This window comes from Ambystoma mexicanum, chromosome 1p (genome assembly GCF_040938575.1).
Source record: "Ambystoma mexicanum isolate Mex_15411 chromosome 1p, UKY_AmexF1_1, whole genome shotgun sequence".
NCBI classification, from domain to species: domain Eukaryota; kingdom Metazoa; phylum Chordata; class Amphibia; order Caudata; family Ambystomatidae; genus Ambystoma; species Ambystoma mexicanum.
In genome coordinates, this window is record NC_090921.1 from 640,672,157 (window position 1) to 640,699,610 (window position 27,454).

Genomic DNA, 27,454 nt, shown 5'->3' on the forward strand with positions numbered 1-27,454 from the left:
ACTTCATTGCTCATCTGTTACAATATTCTTTCATCCTCTTTCTTCCTTTCCCATTTCACCCTTTCTCTTTCTACTATACTCTCTATTACCTTCCCTTCTTCATATTTCTTAGTTGTCTCTGATAGTAACCTCTTTTTCCATATTGCCATTTCATTTTCTTTTTCTTCTTCTTCCCTCTTCTTCTCTCGCAGCACTACTCTTGATACCCTATCTGCTGCTGCTTTTACCCTTTCAGCTTCTCTCCTTTGCTCCTCATTTCGCTCCCTTAATTTTTCCAATTCGTTCTTACCTTCTTTCCTTTTCCTCGCTCTCTCTCTTTCCTCCCTCTCGAGCTGTTTGATCAATTCATTCTGCTCATCCCTTAGCTTTGCTAATCGTTCCTCCAAAATCTCTTCCTTTTGCCGTAATAGCTCTTCCCCCCTCATTTCACTCTCTCTGGCACTATCCTCGTCTGTTTTCTTTACTACCTCCCTCTCTTCTCCAGTTAATGAACCTCGTAATTTTAATAATATCTGTGCAGCTACCCACTCATCATTTCCTATCTCTACAGTCTGTTCTTCTCCAATCCTCCCCTCCCCCACTGGCATCTTCCTATGAGCCACATATGGTGGAGGGCTGTATGCCGGGTTCGAGTATCCTTCAGCCGCCCTTAACTGTCCTCCTTCTATTTCTCCTAATTCTCTTAAAGGGTACAACCCCCCTCCCTCTGTTTTCACTCCCTGTGTTATGGGTATCTCGTTGCTTGGTTCCTTTTTTATGTCGTCTGATTTATCAATCTTTTCTCCTCCCTCTCCTCCGTTCCCCGTGTTCTTTGTACTTTCACTCCCCTTTTTCCCATCCTCTCCTTCCTTCTTAATCTCTTTTCCTTCCGGTGTTTCCCCCATAGTGAACATTCCATTTGGTCCTGGTCGGGACCCCTGGAACATCCTCCATAAGTTAAACACCTCCACATGGTTTGCCAACTTCTTCCCCTTGTATGTATTGTGCAGATGGTTTAGCAGTGAATGTTGGGCATATGGATCGAAGCTACCATTAGGCGGCCATGGTGTTAGCATTTTGTTATCCGTCCCCTGGGTCCATTCTATGCTGTACTTAATTAGTTTCTCCCTATGGGGTGGCAGTGTTGTGCATATGTGTTGTAGTGGGGTAGTGAGGGTGTTCCCCCACCCTCCCGACCCTGTCCCGTATGACATAGTAGCGCTCCACTTGTTACCCTTCCCCTATCTGGTAGCAGTTTACCTCACTAGCAGTTTACAATATACAACCTTATATTGTTTACCTGGCCCCGTAAATTTGGGGACTTACGACAATCCTTTGATAAAATTATAAAATACTAAAAAAAATATATGGGGTTTTACATTTATATATTCCCTTCTATCTTTCTTTCTTTATACAACACCCTTACGGCCCCCTGCGGCCGAAGCGCACGCAGCCCCCTGCGGCTGCGTACCCCTTATGACGCTCTTATACAGTCGTCCTGTTTCCACGTTCTCCTCCCCCTTTTACACTCGCCGTGGCCGGCGTTCTCCGTGCACAGCCACGCCCCTCCCCCTTTCTCCTTTCCCCGATCAACTCGTTTACCGTTTATCTCCGTGTCCGCTCCCTTACCATATTTCTCTTCCCCACCACTCTCAAAACCAATGTGCCCGTGATATCCTATTAAAGCCCTACTGGTGACGTCACCGATCTCTTCGAGCTACTGGTAAGTTCTTCATATGTTCTTTAAGTTCAAAATACACTTGCAATCTACCCCCGTTAACCCTACAGCTGTCTTCCTGTCACTCCTGGAACAAGGTAATCAAATCAATAATATAATCGGACTGCGCACGCTGCGTCGCCTCGCGTGTGATACGCCCCTCAACAGGAGGGCTTAACCAGCCAATTATCTTCCGTATTGGGCAACTAGCTTAGCTACCGCCTACAGGGAAACGTCATCTACCTATCGAGTTTCTTGCTCGAACAATAGGGATCCTCATCTACTCATTGACCAATAAATGCCAAATCGTAGGAAACCACACACCCCCACCCTTACACGTAGTCGCGACCTAGGCCAATCAGTGTCTACGAGCGGCCGCATGTGATGTTTTCGTGCTCCGCCCCCCTCTTTCGCGTGACGTAGCCGACTGCTCACGCACTCGTTTCACTACCATTCATTCTATTGCCAACACAAAGTTGTTAAACCTTCGCCGCGCACCTGTACAACACCTCCCTCCTCCCTTATTTACTTCCTCCCCCCTCCCTCACAATTTCGCATTGCTTGTTGTGCGTGTCATGCTCACCAAGTTCTCTCGATGCAGGGCCGCTCGACTGCGTGCACCCCTCCAAGCGGCTCGCCACCTCCCCTCGTCTGGACCACGTCTGGACACTCGCCAACCGCGGGCGGGATACTTCTCAATCGGCTCCCGAGGGCCAATATCCGGATTGCGCTGTCCGGTCTTCTCGCAGCTCCGCGATGGTCCTGTAGTCCTCAGAAGGGGGCAACGGCAGAGGGGGCCGCGCCGCCGGGCCTCCTCGCAACGGGAGTGCCTGGAAAAGGTAAAAAATAAAAAGTCGATCTTAAACAGATCTCAGCAGTGCCTCCAACTAGGAAAATAAACTAACCCCAAAAATCCAGTGTCGGGGGGAAATTCTGCCGGGGTCGGCCGGGCCGTCCGCAGACCTCCGGGCAGGGAGGCCCCAACTCCTCCCGTATATCCCAGATGAGATAGAGTATGAGACACACGCAAGAAGCAAGGTGACTCTGCTGTTTATTAGACAAAAACGGCAGGGATGGGTCAAGGAGCGTACGCGTCCGTCCTGACACACACACAATCGTAGGGCTCGCAGGCCCTTTTTACTGTATTATGACGCGCTACTCGCGTCACTTTAGAAAGTTAACAAAAAACCTATCGCCACTCTTAATTGGTAGCTCGAGTGGTAGGGTTAGTATAGCACACGTATAGAGAATAATATGAGTGGTCGAAGGTTAGTCAGGTGATATATCTGGGTTGTCCCTACAATTAGATACATGAGAATTGTTACATGAAGACTCCTAATGATTGGTTAATATTACTGGCGTCAGTGATAAGAGCCCCATGTTCTGATTGGTGCGCCCGTGAGCTTCCCAGCCTGGGACCACCGCTGTTCCCAGCTCTCGGTGTACCTGCAATTTGCAACAACGTTTCACTATGGGTACGTGCAGACAATGTGAGGATTTATTCATAGCTGGAAGGCTGACCGCTCCCACTGTCGCAGATGTCCATTGATCCTTTCAAGTGTATCTGCCTGTGTCTCATAACGAGAGATCCAGACGCCTCTTTCCTCCTGGGCTTGGCATCTCGTCAGGTTCGGCTTGGTCACGTGAGGTGGGACCGTGTTTGAGGCATAATTCTGCACAATTAATATTGTTTTTCCACTGTGTGTCTGGTTTAATTTGCAGGTGTGACTTTAACGTTGGTGCGCGGCGTGCAAGGTTGCAACATCGTGCCCTTGATGATTTGCTCTTGGAATGTGGGTTTGCAACATTGCGACCTTGGCTGGTTGCTTCGCCGGGCTCATCCTGCAGGATCAGCAACCTGACTCTTGTTTTGTTAATGTCCACGGGAGCTCTTGCTTGCGGCCTACTTAGGCCTGGTGTATAAGTGGGTCCGTCTGGTGCACAGGTGCTTTAGGTTACAGTACCATATAGTTTCATGACCAGTATCGTGTCTTCATTATATTTCTCATGGTGGCAACTGGTTTTAAGAGAAGCGTGAGCAAGCTTTTTAGATGAGTTCATGACGCGTCTTGCGTTTCTGCATGTTGAAAGCCTATGTAGAAAATAATAAAGATGCACGTCCGTGAGTATGTCTGTCGCCTACGTCATAGCACTGGGTATATTCTTCGTGTAGATTGGTGCGGGAGTGTCCAGTGTGTATATTTGCACAGGTGTGCTTAACCGTTGGCTAGGTCGTCATGACATCTCTAACGACGTGTAGATTTTAGTCTAGTTGGTCCGTGCCGCAGGTGTCGGCATGGCCAGTGCGGGCTGCTGGGCAGGCAGGTGGACACATCCGTATGTTCCTGTACCAGGGTATCTGGTCTTCTGGTAGATGGACAAACTCTTCTCGTGGCGGGTGTCTGGGTCGTGACCCTTTAGGCCAAGCGCGAGAGGTGAAGGACGGGAGTCTGGTCTTCCATTCTCCCACTTCACCAGCAAAGCTGCTCGGGGACTCACTAGTTTTGGGAAATTAGCCTTATAAGAGAATTCTCCCTAACAATCCTCTGCTGGTCTGTTTAGTAATGAAATGAAACAAGAGCAGTGCTGATGGCTATATTAAATTGATTGTCAATTTAAGAACCACAGAGGCCTAACGTATTAACCCAATTCACGGGAATCCTATTGATTTTGGGCTTATTTGCTGATTATAAGACATATTAGAGTACATTTTGAAAGGAGGCGAGTAAGAGGTCAGAAAAGAGGGGTAACACATATTTATACTAGCATGTACCCATTATCCATCACCTAAAAAATGTGAGTTTCCAGTACCCTAGGGCTGAGTAAATTATACACTATCTGGCAATATTTAAGAGATACAAGGACTAAACACACGGTATCCTCTTTGAAGGCAGATATAGCAGCAACACGGTTTTGTTATAGTTGCGATGGCTTCGGGAAAGGGTTGTTGTCCAATAAACCTAAAGTGATGGATCACACAAACTGCATTTAACACTGCATCCAATCTAATGAAAAACATCATTCTTAAGCAATGGAATGTCTTTCCCGTGACTCACAGCTCGTCCCTGTCTGTAAATACGGTCTAGTAGTTAAGCAGAAAATAGAGACAACCTCCTTACGGAGTTACTGATAAAAGATGATTCTAGCAATATATACAGAACACTTTCCCTCACTCCCAGAAAGTCATCTGATTTAAAGTCTTTCGTTGATCAACGTGAACAAGACAGCAGCATAGTGCACAGTTAGAAAAATACAATTGACCTACTCAATGGTGCAATGCTTCAAAAAATGAATATCTAGTCACAATGTGGTCTGACAAAGTGTGCAACATGTGAAGAGGGACGCTTGGGTTGGGGACTGGGGCTGGTGACTTCTGAGGCGTAGAACTTTAGCAGCCCGGTGCTTGAGCGTGGAGACTGACTGATCTGCGGTCTTACTCGTAGACACTTCCTCATTTCCACCTTTAGACGAATCATTCCATAACTTTATTTTTCATTTTTGATCCATCGCTAGCCAACCACAGGCGGCTAAAAACATTTCACATAGGGTCAAACAAAATGAGCATTACTGCATGCGGTAAGCAAGCGGTGACAGAAAGGGTCCATTTGATTTCAGAGTCATGCAGGCCCTTCAGCTATTCCTCATGTTGTAGTCCCATAGGGCTTCATTGTGGATTGCATATTACCACATGAGTAATTACCACATGAGGTAATGATTTTGTGGGAAGGTGGATTTTCACAAGTTTCATTGTTGTCAGTGTAGTACAAGTGTGTGTAATCCTGTTATGTCCACTTTCTTTACAGTGCACCAAATTCTCAAGGAGGTTGGAAAAGTGGGTTATATTGCAAGACATGAACAGTATACCATCTCCGGTGTTTGCTCTGGCATTGAACTCCACTTCATTATCAATACGGTGGCAGGAATGTGGTGCAAATATTCTTCAGACAACCTGCTGGATCATAATTACAGAATGAATGGCCATAGGTTAGCATTGTATGCATCACTCATTAATGAGAAGCAATAGACTATGGGCCTCATTACAACCCGCCGCCACCGTTGTTTCCATGCCGGGCGATCACAACTCCTGCAGGCGGGAGGTGATGTTCCCGCCAGGTCTGACCTGGCGGGTTTAACACTGCCCGCCTGCAGGCGGACGAGGAAACACCAGCAGCATTACGAGATGCTGCCGGTGTTTCCATGATCCCCATTCCCATCGAGTCCCATAGGACTCGATGGGAATGGGGATTAACACCATTCCGGGAATCACGGAGGCGGAATGGTAAAACCGCCTGGTTACTGCCGGACTCGTAATGAGGCCCGATGACTTTTGCCAATCTTCCCAGCTATCATGCATTGCAGAACCGACCGTTCCTTTGCTGCTACTCAGATATTGCTTATTGGTGTGATGTGTTTTTGGTGAACAGTGGAGATTCTCAACTTTATGTCTCACTTTTCTTCGGTTATAGATAAAGTTAGTTAATTTTTATTGTTTTCCGTGATTTCAAGGCTTAAAACTTGGAAGCCTACATACATGCCTGGTCTTTCAAGCTTTCTGAGCAGTGTGCTTTCATATTATGTTGGACCCTTTGTTTGTTTTATTTTTGAGAAGTCTCTTGGCAGGATGTGCTTGTTTCATTGTTAGATTAAGTGTTGGCCACGCGCCTTGGACCTTGCACTGTTGAGACAGTACAAGCGAAGGAGAGCCTAGGATTTGATAGGCCATCCAAGTGACCTCTTCACACACAAAGATGCTAAATCACCTTGAACATTAACATGAGTTCTACGTCGGTTTGGGGGATTGTCTTTGATGATGCACACACTTTTAGGCTAACCACAATTTACCACTTTGTGGCGGGTTTGTAATGCATTGTGTACAGTCTGTTATATCACTTTATTATGGAAAACAGTGCAGAATCCAGTGTAGGTTAAATCGGTGGCAAAGTTTTTCCACTTTGTGGATAAGTGTTGCAGAGGTAGACTGTGATGAACTCTTAACAAGCATGTGGAGGATTTGAGGCTGAAGGAGGTTAAAGCATTAAAACATCTATATCAAAAGCTAAGTATAATAAATAACATGGGAGCAGTAATGTAAGAAGGGCCTCAAAAGCTGCTGTAGAAGAATCGAAAGAGGAGGACATGTTTTAATTTTGACGTCTAGATGATTGGTCAGTGGTCAAAGGAAGCAGGAAAGGCAGCACCTGCAAATTGACAGAAACAGTCCTGCAGAGCAAGAGGTCTGCAGGCTGTCGCTCTACTGAGGATGTGGACTCTGACTCCATGATACCTCATTGATTTATTTAAGTTGTGGTGTTGCCACTCTTTGCCTGCTATTAGAGGCCGAGTCCTCTGTCTACTTCTGTTCTTTGGTGGGCTGCGACCCACGTGGGTTAAGGGGCGGGGTTACCGCCCCAAGGGCAGTTCGAGTCTGACTGTGGTGCAGTAAAGGCGTGTTACACCCCAGCTCCGTGTCGGCCTAATCATTGTGTGAATGATTGAGTGATCGATGACTTAGCGTGAGGCGGTCCACGTGAAAGAATATCACATTGGCGACGAGGCGGACACGAGGTCCCACCGTGCCTGCCATCATCAGGTCCACTGCGCTCGTGGTGTACTGCCTGACACCACTGGAAGCGCAGGACCGCACCTGTCGGGCAAGTCTGATTCAGTGGGTTGGAGCGCGAAGACTCCCCACCGTCGGGACAAGCCCCCCTGCGCGAGCATCTCCTGAGGTCCGGCGCACACACTTCCCGCGGGTGGAGCAACTGCAACGGCTCCCCGCGTGGCGGATCATCCGGGCGGTGGAGAACGGATTTTCTCCCGCCAAGGGCAACGACAGCGAGGCCTGCTGCACACGCTGAAACACTGGCAGGTAGAGCAGTAACTCCCTGCTCACGCATTCCGGGTGGTTGAGGAGCACTGGCCTCCCGCCGACGGCAACGAGCAAAGACGAGTGGTGGAGGCGCGAACCTCCCGCTCCAACCAGAGCACATTAAAGGGTAAGCACAAGCGCTCCCTTTCTCTTTTTTTTTTTTCTCTCTTCTCTTCACCTCCACAAGGCCCAACAACGCACGCAACAACACCACGGCTGCAGATCAGGGCCCCCAGCAAGACACTAGGCCTCACAAGCCTGCCAACACGCGGCACAGCGCCCCCCCCGGTTGGCGCGCAAAATCGCAACGCACAAGGCCGGAAAGCGCCTGCAAGCTACCTGCTAACTAGAGCGGCGCCCCCTTGTGGCGCCAGGGCCCCACCGCACTAGATCAAAGAAACGTCCATCCAGCACACTCATAGGAAAACTCAAGTGCAACGTCACTTCATGAGCGGCTCAGAAGGAGAATAATTAACAGTTCCTGTGACTCCAGCCAGAACAGAACACCGGAAAATGACAGACAGCCTACTAACACAACTGCCAGCAAATTTCGACCTCACTGACACCGGCACCCTCGGATGAAGGTGGAAGAGGTGGCTGAGCGACTTTGAAGTGTGTTTAAAAGCGGCAGGTACATTGGAGGATGAACAGAAGCTCAAACTGTTAAACCATGCCGTGGGACCGAACGTGCGAGACATCCCTGAGGAAATACCGGAAGGCAACATAGACACATACACTAAGCTGAAGACAACGCTCACAGAATACTTCACACCCCACACAAATGTGGACTATGAACGACACATATTCCACACTACCAAACAGAACAAAGGTGAAACCATAGATGCATTCGTCATGAGACTTCGAGTAAAAATGAAACACTGTGATTTCAACAACTACTCCAACGAGGAGGCTCTCAGATCACAAATAATAGTGGGGTGCAAAAGCGCTGACTTCCGCAAACGACTGCTGCAACAGCCGCGCAGCCTAGAAGAAATCCTACGCCTGGCGCGATCTGATGCTGCTCTCGCCGCACAAGTCGAAGGCCTAGACGACATAAAGATCACCCACGGAAAACACAAGAGCATCAACAAGCTAGAGGGGACGGCAAGAAACAGTGACCTTTTCTGTTACCGGCGTGGACACGAATACCCCCACAAAGGAACGTGCCCTGCAATGGGTCAGAACTGCTCCGCGTGCGGCGGGGAAAACCATTACAAGGCCGTGTGTTTTATAATCCGCAGCAAAATGAGAGGAGCGGGAAGAAGCAGCAAACCCATAACAGAACCGGAATAAAACCAGCTGACACCCCACTACCATCGGGGAGCATACCAGCCCCACGAACAAGGGCGCCACAAACATCATGACGAACAACCAGAAAGAAGGCAAGACAGAAGAGACTGGAGGGAGAGCAAGACCCTACCATCACAACCCAGGAGAAGACCCCGAAGATATGTACGGTGCCTCATTGAGCAGTCAGAGTCTGACAGTGTGTCGAGCGTATCATCAGATGAGAGGGCCCATCGACTCGAAAGACAACCTGAAACGCCGCGGAAAAAGGGATATCTATACGCACTAGGAAATAGTATGGCAAAAGAACATAGCCCGATACTCCGAATACAGGTGAACCAGACGGCGGCTGAATTTCTAATTGACACAGGGCGACCGTGACTGTAATCAGTGAGAATGTCTATGAAAGCATACCAAACGCCCCTCGCCTGCAACCAGCTCGAACACTTATTTATCCATACGGCTCAAAGACCCCCTTGGCATGCAAAGGATTCTTCATAGCATCGTGTCGATATAAAGAGCACAAGAAAGATATCCCCATGCACGTCCTGGAAGCGGCCACTGAGAGCGGATGCATACTAAGCTATCAAGCAGCCATACAGATGGGACTCATCCACATATTATATCGCCTCATGGTACACAAATACCTAGACCCCACAGCAAGCATAGACCAAGTCTTTTCATCACTATTCAAGGGTCTTGGCAAATTAAAGGACAGACAGATCGAGCTCCACATCGACACCAGTGTCCCACCCGTAGCCCAACATTACCGGGGAATCCCCATTAACATTCAAAAACAAGTTGAAAACGAACTGACCAAATTGCTGGAGGCAGACATAATTGAGCCAGCCGAAGGCCCCACCCCATGGGTCTCTCCCATCATGCCGGTGCCAAAGAGAGACTCCCAAGACATCAGAATATGCGTGGACATGAGGAGACCGAATGAGGCCATTCTAAGAGAACGCCACCAAGCCCCTCGAATAACAGACATGGTGCATCTCTTGAATGGGGCGACCGTGGTCTCAAAACTGGACCTAAACAAAGGATATCACCAGCTGGAGCTCTGCAAGAGCTCTCGCTATATAACAACGTTCGCTACCCACCTGGGACTTTTCCGCTACAAGCGACTAAGCTTTGGAGTGTCGTCCGCAGCTGAGATCTTTCAAGCAGAGATTCACAATGTCATCAAGCACGTGCCAAACTGTTTGAACTACAGTGACAACATCTTGGTCTTCGGCCAAAATCTAGAGCAACACGATGACACGCTAATGAGGGTGTGCATGGCCTTGGAAGACGCACGGCTCACATTAAACAAGGAGAAATGTGAATTTCGCAAGAAAACACTCTGTTTCTTTGGACACATATTTTCGGAGAAGGGCATGACACCAGACCCAGAGAAAGTTAGTGCGCTCCGAGAAGCCAAGCCGCCCACCACCACCTCAGACCTCAGGTCATTCTTGGGACTTGCAAGTTACTGCACCAGATATATAAGAGATTTCACCTCCATCAGCGAACCTCTTCGAGCACTCACCAAGCTCAACACAGAATTCGTCTGGTCACCTCAATGCCAAGAAGAGTTTCAAATCATCAAGGACCGCATCTCTGATGCCCGGAATATGGCATACTTCGACCCCAAGAAGACCACAGAACTCATAGTTGACGCCAGTCCAGTCGGCCTAGGCGCCATTCTAACACAACTGGACGACAGGGAGGAAAGCGGAAAGCATATAATATCCTATGCCAGTCGAAGCCTCTCCAAAACCGAGCAAGCCTACTCTCAGGCAGAAAAGGAAGGTCTGGCTGTGGTCTGGGCCTGCGAACACTTCCATTTGTTCCTGTATGGTAAGCCTTTTGTAGTTGTAACGGACCACCAGGCCCTCATCTTCATATATGGCAACCCTCAGGCAAAAATGCCGCCCAGGATAGCTCGATGGGCACTTCGATTACAAGATTATCAATTTACCATCACACACAGGCCAGGGAAAGAGCAGAACCTGGCAGATTTTCTCTCGAGACACCCAAAGGACACATGCAGTCCAGAGCACTCCGTAGCTGACCAGTACATAAGATATGTCATCCACAGCAACACGCCACAAGGACTTGACATGGATCACATAACTCGTGAGTCCAACTCTGACCAAGGGATACAACTAATTCTACGATGCCTAGAAACAGGGCGATGGAAACATGCCAAACAGATTCGAGAGACAATGAATGAGGACGTGAAACATGACATCACATGCCTTCTAGCCGTGAAGGAGGAACTCGCAAAATCAGACGAAGGGCTGCTGCTAAAGGGCACCAAACTCGTAATTCCACGCAGCCTGCGGCAGGAGGTACTAGAACTTGCCCATGAAGGACACGGAGGGATTGCATCTACCAAAAGAATGCAAAGGCAGAAATTATGGTTTCCGCAACTAGACACCTCCGTGGAAGAACTACTGAAAGACTGCCCTATCTGTGCGCTTGTAAAGCCACACACATCCCCTGAACATGACCGCACTGCCTGAAGGAACATGGGAGGAAATAGCTGTCGACCATTTTGGGCCCATGGAAGGGGGAGAATACATTCTGGTGGTAGTGGACGAATATTCAAGATACCCCGATCTACAGATAGTCCCGTCCACATCAGCACATCACACCATACCCGCCCTATATCGGATGTTCGCCACCTACGGAGTACTCAAGGTAGTAAAGTCAGATAATGGACCTCCCTTCACGGGGCAAGACTTCCAAAGATTTTCAGAATACATGGGTTTTCGGCACCGAAAAGTGACGCACCTGTGGCCACAAGCAAATGGCACAGTAGAAAGATTTATGAGCAACATTAAGCGCACAACACAAATTGCACGCATCACTGGAGAGCCAGTCGAGAAACTGCTATACCAACTCATGCGAGACTACAGAAACACGCCACACAGCACCACTGGGAAGACACCATCGGAAGTGATGTTTGGGCGAACGATTAGGACACGATTACCACATGTGGCAGTTGATGAAGATAAATATGACAAGGACACAGAAATGAGAAAGAAAGACGAACACATGAAGGAGAACATGAAACGGAACACGGACACCACCGAACGAGCCAAAGTGAACGATTTAGCACCAGGAGACCTGGTGGTGGTCCGCCAACCTCAGCATCGGAAAAGCATAGCACCGTTCAGCGAGGAACCACTCATCATTGTCAAAAGGAAGGGATCACTCATCACTGCGGCGGGAGACTGCAGGTCCATAACGAGAAACTCGTCTCACTTTAGACGGATGCCGGGGGTCCCAGTCGTGGGCGACAAAAACCAGAGTGACGAGTTCACGCCATGGATGCTCCCTATGAAGGAGACAGAGAAGACTCTGAAGAAGACATAGCACCAGAGACCTGGCCAGATCCGCCGGTCCGACCAGAGTGTCGACCAACGAGAACGACAAAGAAACCCCATCGCCTCATTGAAGAAATGAACTGAGGGCGGGACATAAAGTTTAGTGACGGGAGGGTGTGGTGTCGCCACTCTTTGCCTGCTATTAGAGGCCGAGTCCTCTGTCGACTTCTGTTCTTTGGTGGGCTGCGACCCACGTGTGTTAAGGGGCGGGGTTACCGCCCCAAGGGCAGTTCGAGTCTGACTGTGATGCAGTAAAGACGTGTTGCACCCCAGCTCCGTGTCGGCCTAATCATTGTGTGAATGATTGAGTGATCGATGACTTAGCGTGAGGCGGTCCACGTGAAAGAATATCACATAAGTGTTTTTTTATAACGCCTCTAATACTGTACCTGTGTTTGGTTTCTAAGCGCAGATCCAGGATTCAAACCTCTGTTGCTCTGCATGTTCTGCTTCAAAAGACCAGCGCGTTCATGATCGACTGTGCTGGTAGGACTTGTAGGTTTTGTGGGGTCAAATATTTGTCGGGACAAAGGTTGCCGATCCCTGCCCTACAGCATAGGGTGGTGAATGCAAATAAGTCTGAAGGACAAGAGATGGGCCATTCTAAGGTAAAAGGTGCACATATTATAAAGTGAGAGGAAGAAGTGGTGGCCAGGACATCCACTCTACCAATGATGTTGAGGGGCTCTGGCGTTTCAAGCTTGTCATTGAATGAGGTTGCTTGAAAATGCAAGCTTTTAGATATTATGGGCCCTTTTCCTAAGGAAGGACTCCAGATATATTTCCTTTTGTACACACTGGGTTACACTACAGAGGATGTGCCATAGGGAGTGTGCTGCATTCGCTATCGAGCATCATCTGCTGGGATTCAAAGAAAGAGCCCTGAATGTATATTAGCTCTTATGACCAACCTCAATACAGGTGTGTGTGTGTGCGCATGCTCACCGCTGGTTGTAAGAAAGACCCATTTAGACCTGACTGTGGGAATTGTGCCATTAGGAGTGGGAATGAGTGGGAATTCTATCAGCCTTCTCCTTCTGAGGCCATGTGAATCCAACTCTCCTTGCCAACAGGAGACAGGTGAATTTGATTTCAGTAAACCATACGTCTCTGTGACTGCTCTGCTCTGCTGGGGATAAATGTGGCCATTATCTGGGCAACTGTTTTAGTGCTTTTCCCTCACCTTGGAAGCATAAAGCTCAATGAGGTGACTGCCCCACTCCAGTGTTTTGGAAAGGAATGTTCAATTAATTCCGTGTAGGCTTTCCCAGTTGCTCCAGCAAGATTCCCAGTGTATAACATCCCCAGAGTCAGCAGCGTTCTTTATTTCAGAAGCTAGCAGTGAGTTATTTGGCCAACGTGCAGCCCTTCCATGGAAATGGCCTGGCAGGTGGCAGGGAGCTAAAGAAACATCTGGGGATTTTCGTAGCGCCATTCACTTTTTCCAGAAAGATTAGGACAAGGAGTAAAGATTGTCCTTTTGAAAGTTTCCATATAACTGCGGAACATGTGCTGTTTCAGATGAGCTGGGTGACCCTCTGGAGTTGTTGGACAAACCAGTCCATTGGGGGGGGGGGGGGGGGGGGTGTGTGTGTGTGTGTGTGTATATGCGTTACTCAGATGTGTGTTTTCGAGAACTATCTTTATTACAATGAAAAGAAGTCGGGTGTGAGATGACATCGATCGCTTATATCATTCACAGGCACTTATCAGATGGTGGGCCATGCACCTGTTAACCATTTGCCATGATCTGGGTTGAGTGATGAGAACCTTCTCAATGTAGCTTAGCAGCTCTTGTTCTTAAATCCTGTATTAACTCCTAACACAGCAGAATATGAGGATATGAATATTAGCAGAAATTGCAAAAACAGCAACTTTTCCCCTAGTCCATGAGTTATCAACATCGTCCACTTCCATAACAGTTCCATAAATTGCTATGACTGCCCTGGCACTAGCGTTTAATGGAAAAATGTCCCATTGTACTAAGCTGCGAACACAGCAGGTCTTAACCTGGGCTTTGTTTTTCTGTGCTCCTAAGTAAGACATTCTTGCGCAAGCCTTAAAGCAGTGTACCTTACACGCTTTGCATTCAACAACTCTGAGCATTTAAAGGAAAATAATTCTCTAAAACATGACTAGAGAAAACGCCTCTCAATGCAACTTTCATAATATAGGTTAATTTTCACCTAGTGAAGTTTCAGCTCCTCTAGTTGACCCCCCACACCTCCCCCGCCCGCCTCCCTAAGCATAGCCGCAGACTGTCCGGACAGATGATAACTGTCACCAAAAGGAGGAGCACTTTGGTTCTTCCAGTGCAAAACAGTTCTTCCGTACATTTTAACCCTCAGGCCTCAGCCCAGACGTGTTATTCATATTATTGGCCGAAACAAATGGCGACATGTTTTGATCCTCACTAGTAGAAATGGCAGCATGAAAATGAACCACTACGATGTTGCCGGCATTCCTTTGGAAATAGCACCAACGCTTTGTTACCCTTCCAGTACACATACTGGTGGGAAATCTGGCAGATTACTAATGGTGGTAAGGCAGTGTTAGTCTCCAAGCATTGAGAGTCCACCATTCAATTTATGTCACTGGTCCATTTATTAATTCCAATTTAATTCATGAGTTAGCATTTAACAACAAAAATATTGAAAATACATATCCTTATAAAAGTATTTTTTTTGTTTTTCTCCTTTAAATCATTCAAGTAAATCCATGCATAGTTCACATTCATACTCATTCATTACACTATATCAGCTTCCATATTTTATCCTCTATTTGTTAAACATTGGCTAACGTAAGTGAATACTAGCACGTAGAGAAGTGGATAAGATATGGCAGCTGATATAGCTGTAATGAATGAGTATGATTGTGAGATATGTATCTGTTAGGGCGAATTCTCATTTCTGTGCTAATTCCCTTCAACCTTAGAGACCCCCAGCTCTTTTGCTGCACTTTAGGACTTTTTAATTTAAACCCTGGAGTGAGTGAGCCCTTTTTCTCACTCTCTGATATGTTTTGATCGCATTTGGATTTTATGTTACCTCCTAACTCTGAACTCGGCATTGCAGTAAAGCAGCAGTGGCAGTAAACCCATTACTACCACTTTACCCCCATTTATTCTGCACTGCCGAACTGCTTGTGAGGCCTGATGCCCCTTCGTTGCTTTCCGTTACAATTAAAATGCTTATATAACTTTTACAAGAATTATACTCATTGTAAATACTAACTTGTTTAATAGTTCATTAAGGTCCCTAATTTTGTGATCAACAGCAACTATTTTGACTCATTACACAAAGCATGAGACACCACACAGAGCATGGCCATGGCTTGCGCAGAGGACTGGCTAGGGGGTGGAACACAGAAAATTGGGAAGAACATGTGAAAAAGTGGGCGCTACGAGGGATGGCCCACAGGCAGTCCCTCACATGCCCACAATTGTGCTAAACGACATGTATTCATGGATCCCCAGCGCAGCCTCTCGGCATAGAAATGTCCATGCAAATCCTTCGATCACTACGCCACCCAAAGGCAGGCATAAAGACACTTGTGCATAGGAATTGCGCATGGAAATGGGTTTGCATGTCGGATTTAGGGGTGCATGTATGCAACCGGAGTTCCGCGTACGTAGTGTAGCAGGGTGCAGGAACAGTTTGCCAGGGATCACGCGCAGTTTTTCCGAGTTTAACCTGAGTTATGAAGTATCACAAGCATGATGTCAAGGTGCCAGCAACAGTTACGGGGACCCTGCGCGGGGTCCCGAGATGCAGGCCTGCTTGTGGGGGACCCCACGCACTGTTTTGTGGGTGCATGTATTCATACCTGGGGAGCACGCAAGCGTAGCTATGCTGGCTGTTTATGTTTTGCGCAGGGCCGTCAGGGGCGTTCTAGGTGCGACTTGCGAATACAGTTACTTTGCGTACTAAATTCCATGAATACGCAGGGCATGCATTTTTCATTCTGCGCACAGGCTCGTGCAGTGTCGTCCTCGGCACATGGCGATTGCGGGAGAAATGCACACTTTTCCATGAATCAGGCCTTATATGTGTTATAAAGAAGTGACAATTAAAAAAAAAAAGTTAATAATAATTGTCAAAAATATATAAATGAACAGATCGAGTTTGGAACTGAAAAAATAACCTACAAAAACTGGTTTTAACCACTGTAGCATTGTGGTTGAATATTAACCATAGCACTGACGGGACCTACAGCTGATCATTCCGAAGTCAGTGTCTGGGCGCAGTGTATTATGCAAATGCCTACGCTTAACATTTTAAAAACTACTATTATGGAGAGCAGTTGCATAATATGTTTTTTCTATTAACCTGTACAGCTTGGGGTGATATACAGGTACTATTTCTGAAACCATGTGCATCACACACAAGTACACCATTTTACCAGCTCTTTCCTACTTCCTAGACTTTCTCCCTATGTCCCCACCCGTTCAATGCTCTGTTCCTCTCTCCACCTTCTCTGTCAACCATCCTGTGGTTTAAAGGTACAGTGTGGTCGTTCTTTCCCGGTGTTAGCCTCATCACTATGGAACATTCTTCAATCAAAGCTCAGACTTAAAAAAATCAATTGAATTCGTAACCTTCTCAAAACCCATCTTTTATTATTATTATCACTTTTAATGTGCAACACACCCATAGGCCTTAGTGCGCACATACAAGACAAACCAGAAGAGGAACCTAGGGGTCTAGAAACAGGGAGCCAAGTACAGAAGTCACAGGCTAGTACTTAGAATTTAAAAGGTGGGTCTTTAAAGCCTTTTCAAAACTGAAAAGACATGAGATGGCCTGAATATTAGGCTAAAGAGAGTTCCATAGACCTGGCGCACAGGCACCAAAGCTGGTGCCACCAAAAGTGTTCAGTTTGAACCAAAGGTGGAGAAGTTTGTTGTTTTCAATTTATAGCTAATATGCAGGCTCCTCAGTTCCGGTTCCTTGCTGTTTCGCGCCACTGTGCCGCTCCTAATGGCTGAACTCTCATGAGATAACAAGATGTGAGCAAAAGTAGCAATAACATATATTAATCACACAGAGTTCATTAATTGCACATGGTGCATGCCTATTGAAAGTGCTAGTCGTGATGTAGGACTTTCATCTGTATATTTTCACATGCGTTGTGATTGATGGGCCGGCATTCTGCGCTGAATTCCTTCGATTCTCTCTATGTAGACAATCAGTGGCAAAACCCAAATGAGTGCCATTCCTGCCAGCTTAAGAATTATGATGCGCATTACCATTATTTATATGCAGCCGTTTGCCATTTCCAAACTGTTGTATACTAACCGTGATAAACAGTTAAATGCAAAATCCCCGGGACATCGTTTCATTCTCATAAAAATAAACGATCCCCTGAACACTGACTCAGCCCGGTTGGGAAGATGCATATTCCATGTTAATTCTGGTTGTCCAAGTATTCTCCCCTTGCTGCATCATGAGAGATTTACCAAACACAAGTTCATTCAGATTCCACTATGGCACATTCGGCATACAAGAGTCCACAGTTGCATGTTTACTATACATTGACCGATTACGTTTTGCAGTTAATCAGTTAGAGCGACATTTGGAGTATATATATATATATATAAATATATATATATATATATATATTTATATATATATATATATATATATATATTTATATATATATATATATATAAATTATTAGACCTTGATTTTCTCGGTGAGCAGCCGCCAACACATTAATTTCTTTTTTTCTCCATGGTCAATAGGCCTACAAGCAAACTAACTGCACCTATTAACTCTCTTCATGGTATGGTGCTTGACCCAAAATGCACTGCTTATGTGCACAGTTTTGGCCATACCAAACAAGATGTGTTATGCACTGCCCTGCAGAGTAGGCCAACAATGACATCCCCAGAATAGAGCTGAGCTCATGGTGACATAGGGCGTGGTGCTTAGGCTCATGCATGCGTGCATGGGATTCATGGCACATTATTGTTAGTATAGAGGTTTGAACGCTGAACTTGGAAAAGAGAGGAGCCTGGGAGTTTAAACCTCTCGTTCAATGGCTATTTAAATGTTCTATAATGACCTAAATTGAAACAATCTGATCAGTTTTATAAATTATAATTTTCCATTTTGTAAAAAGGTCATCTCTACTAGAGAGTATAGGCAAAGCCAAGTCGATCTCTGCCATTGAGGTTTTCTTCCCTTTGCGTTCCAATAAGATATTGATTAGGACCATTGTATTGAGGTGGGTAATTTCTGTCAAGCCAGGATCCATGTTCCAATTGGCATTGGTTATCCAGACACAAAGCCTTGATAGCTGCACTCAACTGGGTGCTCCATGAAAGTACAGATTTTTGGCACCTTTTGAACCCTTGAACTACCCCATCACTAAACCTCCCCCCACTTCCTGCACCAAACGAGAGATCCATGACGTCATCTGGATCCAGTGAAACCTCCCAACAACTTTCAACACACATTACTGTGGAGGGAGCGTTCAACCGGTTTCAGACATGGCAGGGACAGTTGGATAGTGTGACGACGGGGGAGTGCATATCAAGTCTGGTGAGTCTATTACAGAATTCTTACTTTAGGGTGTTCATTAAATAATACAACTGTACACATCTGGCAGCTCTATCGCATCCAGAACTCAATAACTGTATCCATTCTGTGGCCCCAAAGCTACTTTATAGTTGTGCTACTGTGCTTCAGAAACAGGTAACAATGCAAAGGAAAGCACAGTGGCCCCTATGATCAATGGGAAATATTGAATCAAACACTGGACCTTCACTTGCAATATTCTGTCATGGAAAGTGTTGTGCTGTTGCGTTTGTGTTCAGGTACATACTGGGTCTACTCAGGATCCGATAACCCAATCACTTGAGATAATGGGCCTCATCATAAGTTGGCGGGGTGTTGATAACGTGCCGTATTAATGCATACCAGCACGTTACTGCACCGGCCAACTACAAGTTTGCCGTTGGGGTGGAGGAATTATCTCCAGCTAAGGGAAATTCCCCCCAATGCGTAACCACCCTTACCACCACTTGTAATCCAGCAGTAATTCCACCGGACCAAGTGGCGGTACCCTGACAGTATTAACACCAGGATACGGGCAAACTCATAATGAGGACCTGCTATTGTACCCGTTGTAGATGGCATGCTGCCATGGTAATACTGTCATTGCATACTGTGTAAGACATTGCAAACTTCCCTTTTATGTCCTAGCTATGTAGCATACCCATACCGAACACTCAAGCTGGTATTGTTATAGATGTCTACTGCATTGTGCCTGTGTTGCAGAATGATCATGCCTGCCGATGGTGCCTACTGCTTGATGTTACTTGTGCAGCTTCCAGTGTGACACGTTAGCAGTTCTTACTTTGGATGCACAAACATCTCTTTGACAATGAGCCCGGTTCATACTAGTAAGCAGACTGTGTGTAATGTAGACGGTGTGTGCACAGTCTTAGTCGCTGTAGCGTTTTATTTTGGGGTGTGCATGGTGCAGGGATGGAACGCTCCTGCTGCACCTCATTGTATCCATACTGCTAAAGCTAAACCCCGGTGTTCAGAGGACAGGGGTAATACAGAGCGTTGAAGATGAGGAGCTGCCTGTGCTCTCACACACCCCTAACCACTCACTTATTTCACAGGTGTCCTACCCCACATGTTTAGCAGAGTCAAGTGACTTGACCTTTTTTGATTTCCCATCGGTCTGAAGACGGCACTTGTACTTACAGTCATAGAGAGAACATATGCACGGTTTGTTTTATGTTTATTTACATATATTGACTCAACATGAATTTTGATATGAATAAATAAGTTCACACCTATCTAAGAATGTGCAGTCAGTGGGAGTGATGTTTTGTCATGTTTTGGGGAGAGCCATGAAACGTGCAAGGCGTTTGTGCTATTGGTAGGTGGATGGGACATAGCCTTGCCTCTGCATCCAGCCAGGAGTACAGGGGACGTGAGCAGCCTTGCATTTTCACTTTACAGCTTATTGCTGAGCAAACAACACATGGTTTTAAATGAACCCCAGCAAAACATGGCATTTCATTCATTAATACAAAATGTAAAATATGATATCATTTATGCTAAAATGGATACATTTAAAATACATCTCGCTACAATTAATGTACCCCATCTTCATTTGCACGTAGAAATGTGAATTACTATAGAATGTTATTACATTTTAAAATGTGTCTCCCTGAGTATAACAATACTCATTTTTGAGTAATACAATATTCATTTTCAGTACAAAAATGTGTAATACTTTTCACTCACACTGGCTAGCACATAGTTTCAACAGTTTAGCGCTCACCTTATATCTAATACATGTTTTCCATGTTTCGTTTAAAGAAAGTAGAATCTACTACAAATTCCTAGAGAAATTTGATAAATAATCAATGAGATGAAGATGTTCACCCCAATACAAAGATTCCATAGCCTCCCTATTTGAAGAAAATGACATTCGCTTTGCTAATTAAGGGAGGTACATTTTATGATCACCTGAAAACCTAGGACAATCACAAAAATACTTTTACCTATTTCAATGAATAATGTGGAAAAACAACAGCTTCTTGAACAAAAGTAAGTGTGCATTACATACATTTCCACCATGAATATCGCCCAATCAGACTTGCTTAGTACTACCTCAAAGATATTGGCAGAGTGACTACGTCATGAAAGTGACACTTTTACCATTCTTCTTCAAATTAAGTCCTTTGGTATGCGCATCACCAAAAGATACAAAAACCGTTCTCAAAATCTGAGCAAAAGCAATGTTTCACGTGACCCTATAATAGAGCAGTTCTGAATATCTTCTTTCAAGTAGAATAGGAGTCTCCTTTTTGATACTGGAACATCATGCCTATAGACTAGGAGTCTCCTTTTGGTACCTGAAGATCATGCCAAAAACAAAGCTTGTGCTTATAAATGCACAGTTGTTGTTACATAGGCCGAATCAGAATATATGGTCATGCAGCACTCCTGGGAGTCCGGGAGTGCTTTGATAAGAGCTATGAGCTCTGCTGCCTGTGCTGAGTAATGCATGGGTAGCCTTTTATGCACCAGTACCACATACTCACCATCCACTAGGTGGATAACTGCTGCACCCATATGTCTTAGGCCTGTCCCCTGGTCAATAGTCACTGAACCATCAACAAAAAGTATTTCTCACCCCTCAAGTGGGATGTCTTTTGCTTTTGTTATGTCCTCCTCCCCCTCAAATGTCACACAGTCATGCCTAGGGATTACTTCCTCAGTGCACAGTTTCGTCAGGAAAGTAGCAGAGTTTACTGTCTTGCACTGCACTATGTGGATATTTGGGTCTGGATAAAATGACCTCATATGCGGATGCCCATTGTGTGGTTAATGTGGATTTAGATCATTCCGGTATGGAAAATACCACATGCTCCATGTACAATGTTACAGAACTCAGCATGGTGATTACAGAGCAAATGCAGCAATGGCAAGCGCCTGCTAACAAGGGAAGTGCCACAGCATTACTGGGTGTAGCACTGCACTGGAATAGGCCAATGGCTTGTGGCCCATAGTGCTCTTCTGAGTGAATACTGGGGTCATCATGTGACCATCAGAATGGGAGAACAAGTAAAACTCTTGAGTATAGTCAGGGGTGGCCAACAGCGGGGCAGTGGAAATAACGTCTTTTAGCTCGTTAAAGCTCGTAAGCATGTCATCCGTCCATGTTATTTATTTATTTTATTTGTATGGGATTAAACAGGAAAGCCCTAGGGCATAGAGTTACCTGAACAATAACAAACTAAACATAAAGAAACATAAATATGCCAATCATGGCAAGAACCTGGGAAAAAGAGTGCGGGTGTCAACACTGAAATGGACTAGTGGAACATGATGGTTTTCAGCTCGTGTTTGAAAGTAGGCAGTGAGAAACAGGCTCTCATATTGGGGGGCAGTGCATTCTAAATTTTAGGGGCTCCGTAAGGGAAAGACCCTTGGGCCACAATAGACAATCTGGCCTGTGGTGTGTCTAGGAGGCAGGCATTATTTGATATTAGGACTCTATGAGCTGGTAGTCATGTGATACTGCTCAATAGGTACTTAGGGTTCTCACCGTACAAGAATTTCTGTGTGATACACTGTACTCTAAAGAAGATTCTACTCCTAATCGGGAGCCGATGTAAATCAATCTGTGCTGCAGACACATGGTCTGTTTGCACAGTCCGTCAATGATGCGCACATCATTGTTCTGGATAACCTGCAGGTGACTACGTTCGCCTTTAGCAATGCCCATCAATAGGCTAGAGCAATAGTTGAGTTTAGCTCCTATCATAGCTTGCACATTAGTAGCACAGTTGATGGAGTTTAGGAAAGGTCTAAGTTTGGCGAGCAATTTGAGATGATACGATGTTCTTGAGACCAGATTATTTATGTGGGCCTTCATGTTTAACTCTTAATCAAGAGTGACTCCTAAAGTCTTGACCCTGGTTTGGGTGGTGATGGCACAACCAGCAATGTCAAAGCTCTGATATTCTCAGCTTAACTTCCAGACATGCGCAGAAATGCCCACAACCATAAACTCTGTTTTTGAATCGTTAAAAGCAAGGTTGTTAATATGCATCCAGGTTTGAAACTGGCCATAGATAGAATTGACGGTAAGGGAGTCAGTGGCATAATTCCCAGTGAGGGGAATGAGACATTGCGTGTCATCTGCGTAGATGGCATACACAATACCTTCACTATCCAGTTGCTCAAATAGGGGTAACATAAAACTGTTGAAAAGTGTAGGCCACAAGCATGACCCCTGTGGGAACCTGCAAGTTACTGGGAGCTCCTCTGCCATTGCATCTTTAAAGAAGACCTTGGCCTTGCAATCCAAAATGAACGATTATAACCATTCGGTCGCAGATGGTGAAAAAGAGGCCGTATCCTGTAATCTATCTGCTAATATGGCATGGTCAACCAAATCAAATGCTGCAGATAGGTCCAACAGCATGAGCAGTGCTGTATTATCTTTCTGAAAGGAATTAAACATTTTGGTTTTCAAGCCTAATAAGGTAGACTCAGTGATGTGTGCATGCCTAAACTCAGATTTTTTCTCTCCCAGGATTTTATGCTTAGTGAGAAACTCCTCAATTTGTAGATGTACCACCTTATCAAGGAATTTCCGGAGATAAGGAACATTGGCACTTTAGGAACCAAAGAGGGCTTTTTAATCAGAGGGGAAATCCACGACTTTGTGATGCATGAATTTAGTTGTTAGCAGTATTAGCTGGGGGTCTCCTTTACAATTTGTGAGCTTGAGTTTCTTCAAGATTTCTGTCACTTGATGTTCACTAACCATCTGAAATTCGAATTTAGGGGGTATCGTCCTAGTCCCTATGAGAACTAGCTTCACATTGCAGCTGCCTCTTGCAACATGCTTTGCTGGGATGTCTGTCTGTATATTTTTCACCTTGTCTGTGAAGGCATTTTGAACAGCCATACACCAGTTGGAGTCTTTGGTCACCTTGGATGGACAAGGGCATGGATCCTCCAGCTCTTTCCAGAATTCTGAAAAGGTTGTTAGAGCTCCAAGATTATTTGATCATAATGTCACTTTTTTGCATCACAAATGGCACGTTTGTATGTTTTAGTAGCAAGAGAATAGTTGGTTTTATCACAGGGAATTTGTCCACTGTTTCATTGCTTTGGTCTTGATTTTTATTAGATGACAAATGTTTGCAGAAAACCGGGTTTTGTTTGGCTGTGCTTTTAGCAGCTGAGATTTAACTGGAGCAAAATAATGAACCACATTTCCAAACATGTTTTGGTAAGCATTAGCCAGTTCTTCTGCCGAATTCAGACTGGACAAGTTATCAGAGACAGCAGAGATATAGCGCTCATGGCTGATGGTGTGAGTTTTCGATAGTTTCTAAATGAGACTCACTGTTTTGTTACTCTGTTATTAATATGGGCCGTTACGGTCATGTTCCATTCAACAAAATAATGGTCAGACCAGGGACATGGGTTTATTTCTACATCCATTATAATTATAATTGTTCTTTTATAATTGTTCTTTTATAACACGCTTAATACCAACAAGTGGTTTCTAAGTGCAGGATTGGGATTCAAACCTGTGTTGCGCTGCGTTGTCTTGTTTCCAAGACAAACGCGTTGGCCACGAGGTATCCTTCCTCCCCCATATTGATGTTATGGGTGAGTACCCAGTCTAAAATCCTGCCTTTAGGTAGTCTGACATTCTGAGTGAAACCTAGATTTAGTAGGGTAGTACACACTAAGGTTGCCGTTGCATCAGTACCGTCTGAGAAACCGAGATTAAAATCCCCAAAAATGATGGTTCTGGAAAGAGGTTTAAGGTTATGTTATGTTATGTTATGAATTCTTATATAGTGCATGGTCACCCAAGAGCATCATGGCGCTGGAGAGGAAGAGGCAGAAACCCAGGAAAGAAGCCATAGGCCATCAGCCACTGAACTCAGAATAAATGTGTTTTTAGGGATTTCCTAAAAGCCAAATGGTTGGATATTTTTCCATTGCCGAAGGAAGTTTATTCCACAGCTGAGCTGCAGAAATGGAAAAAGCGCACCCCCCAATCTGAGAGAGATGGAAGGGGGGCACACACAGCAGGCCAGCCGATTCTGATCGCAAGGAACGCTTCGGGATGTTGCACAAATTTAATGCAGAGATACTCTGCACCCTGGTCATGCAGAGCCCGGTGAACAATGCACAGCGCCTTGAATTCAATGGTCTGGGCAACTGGGAGCCAGTACAAACGGCGTAGAACTGGGAAGATGTGTGCCCCATAGTCACATGTGCTGCAAGACTTTGAAGACATTGAAGTCGATGGACCAAGCTCTTAGGCTGTGCCAGATAGAGAGAGTTACAGTAGTCCAACCAGCTCAACACAATCGCAGCCACGACCTGCGCGTGCAGAGATGGTGGTATCATATGAAGCCCCTTTTTTAAAATTTTCAGATGGAAACACCCATTTTGGCATACAGCCGATATCTGGGCATCCATGGACAGAGTGGCCGTCATAATCACCCCTACGTTTTTTACCTTAGTCGTGGGAAAAGGTAGAGAGCCCAAAGAAGAAGACCAGAAAGAAGCAATCCAGAGTGAGGGATCAGGAGGGCACCCACCACCAACACCTCAGTTTTGTCCCCATTCAACTTTAGCCAGTTAAGGCCCATCCATCCCCCCATGGCCATCAGGCACTGATGAAGGCATGATGACACCTCAGCCCGATAAAGATCTAAACGGATCAGGATCTGGGTGTCGTCAGCATAAGAGCACCTGGTGCCGAAGGAGCGGATGAGGCATACCCAGATGTAAATATTGAAGAGAATTGGGGACAGAGCAGAGTCCTGAGGCACACCACAGCTAAGGTGGCAGGGATTTGAAGAAAAAGGAGGAAGCAGAAGAGACTAAGATATGTCAGTCAGGAAAGAGGAAACCCATGCTAATACTTGACTGGATATGCTGATCTGGGCCAGGCGGGAATGCAGGGTGGGATCGTCTACTGTGTCAAAAGCTGCTGATAGGTCTAATAAAATCAGGGCTCCGACTCCCAGTGCATCCACCTGCCTGGCCATGTCGTCCCGGATGGAGACCAGAATGCTCTCAGTGCCCTGCCTGGCCAAAAACCTGATTGGGCCGGGTCAAGACGATCAGATAACTGAAGAAAAAGAAGACAAGAGAGGAGAAACCAGTGGTTCCAAAACTTTCATACGGGCAGTGTAGGTGCCTTTCCCCGGCTTACTACGTGTGAGAGAAAATAAAATAACCGACACAACCCCTTGTCGGGGAAGGAGGCACTGAGACCCGGCTGCAAGAGTTCAAAGGATGGTTTATTTCTCCAGCTAGGAAATAACCCAAAAAACCCTCTACCTCCCATTACATCACACTTGTATATATATCAATTAAAGTACCTCTAACAAAAAATGATAAATGGACCCGATTGGCCAGGCGGTGTGGTGCTGTAGGTGTGGGTGGCATCTCTTCCTTCTGGTTGGCTGAGTGGCTGACGAGATGACGGACGTCAAATATCTTGTGCTCCACGGAGGTCAGTGTCCGGTCACTGTGGTCACTACCTAAACTAATATGTTACACATTAAATAACAAATTATCTAAAACATTTTATGCTACTTTTCACATTTCAATATAAGTCACCCACAATGATTACTGTCAGTACAATTGGGTCATTCGTGGCTTATAATTGAAGGCCTTGACCCTTATTGTGCATGCAAAAGAATCAGGCTGTGTTTCGCATCTCTCCTAGGTTTCAAACCTATTAGTACAAGTAAAAACATATACTTATAGTAAAAATGCTTAAGGTTAGTAAGGAGTGTGTTGGGTGGGTTTCGCAGCACAGGCGAGGGTCTGGCACTTGAAAGAAATACCTTACTGGGAGCGTAGGGTCAGGAGGGCAATAAATTGTTCTAAAATAGGGGTGGGTGGCTTGCACTTTTATGGGGATGAAGGAGCAGAAAGTGCTTAGCTCATTCTGGTTCACATGCTGGTTCTCAGGCGAGCAGTGATCTCAGAGGAAGAAAACTGTATCATATTGGTTGTTGCAACTTTCTCCGGCTTCAGCGTGAGAATGGAAGCGCAGAGCTTTCCTTCGCAGGGGGAGTGCAAGGGTGGGGGCCATCCAGCTGCCTGCACGCCTTGGGTGTGTGTGTGTGTCTCTGTCCTTGGCTGCTGCGGTGGAAGGGGAGCTGAACATTGCTGTACTATCGCAGTGAGGCCTGTTTACCCGAGATGGAGTCGAAAGGGGGTACAAAAGATGGATGCCCTGTGTCCTGCTCAGTAGTCCCATCTATGTAGCGGTCAACCGTGTTTAACATTATATAAGGGCGAGGGGCAATCCCACTACCAGAGGCACATGGTCCAAGCCTTGTACTGAGGAGCGTACAACGCGAGGGGGCCTGAGGACCCCTCGCTCCCATACATTCCCCCCTTTCGTTACATCTAAAGTAACAAACTACTTATCTCGTTCTTTCCGTTCTCCCTTCGGTAGCGCTCAGCTTCAGCCACAGCCTCATCCCAAGCATGTGTATCCTTTATTGCATCCATGCTTTGCACACACTTCTTAAGCTGTTACCTCTTCTTGCGTATTCTTCTGGGGTGACCATTAAGTATATTCCACCATCCCCATCTAAATCTATCCAAACCTCATTATACCACAGCAAGTTCTTTGGTTCTTTAATGGTAGTGTAATGTACATTATCAACCACGTCTCCGTACTGCCTAT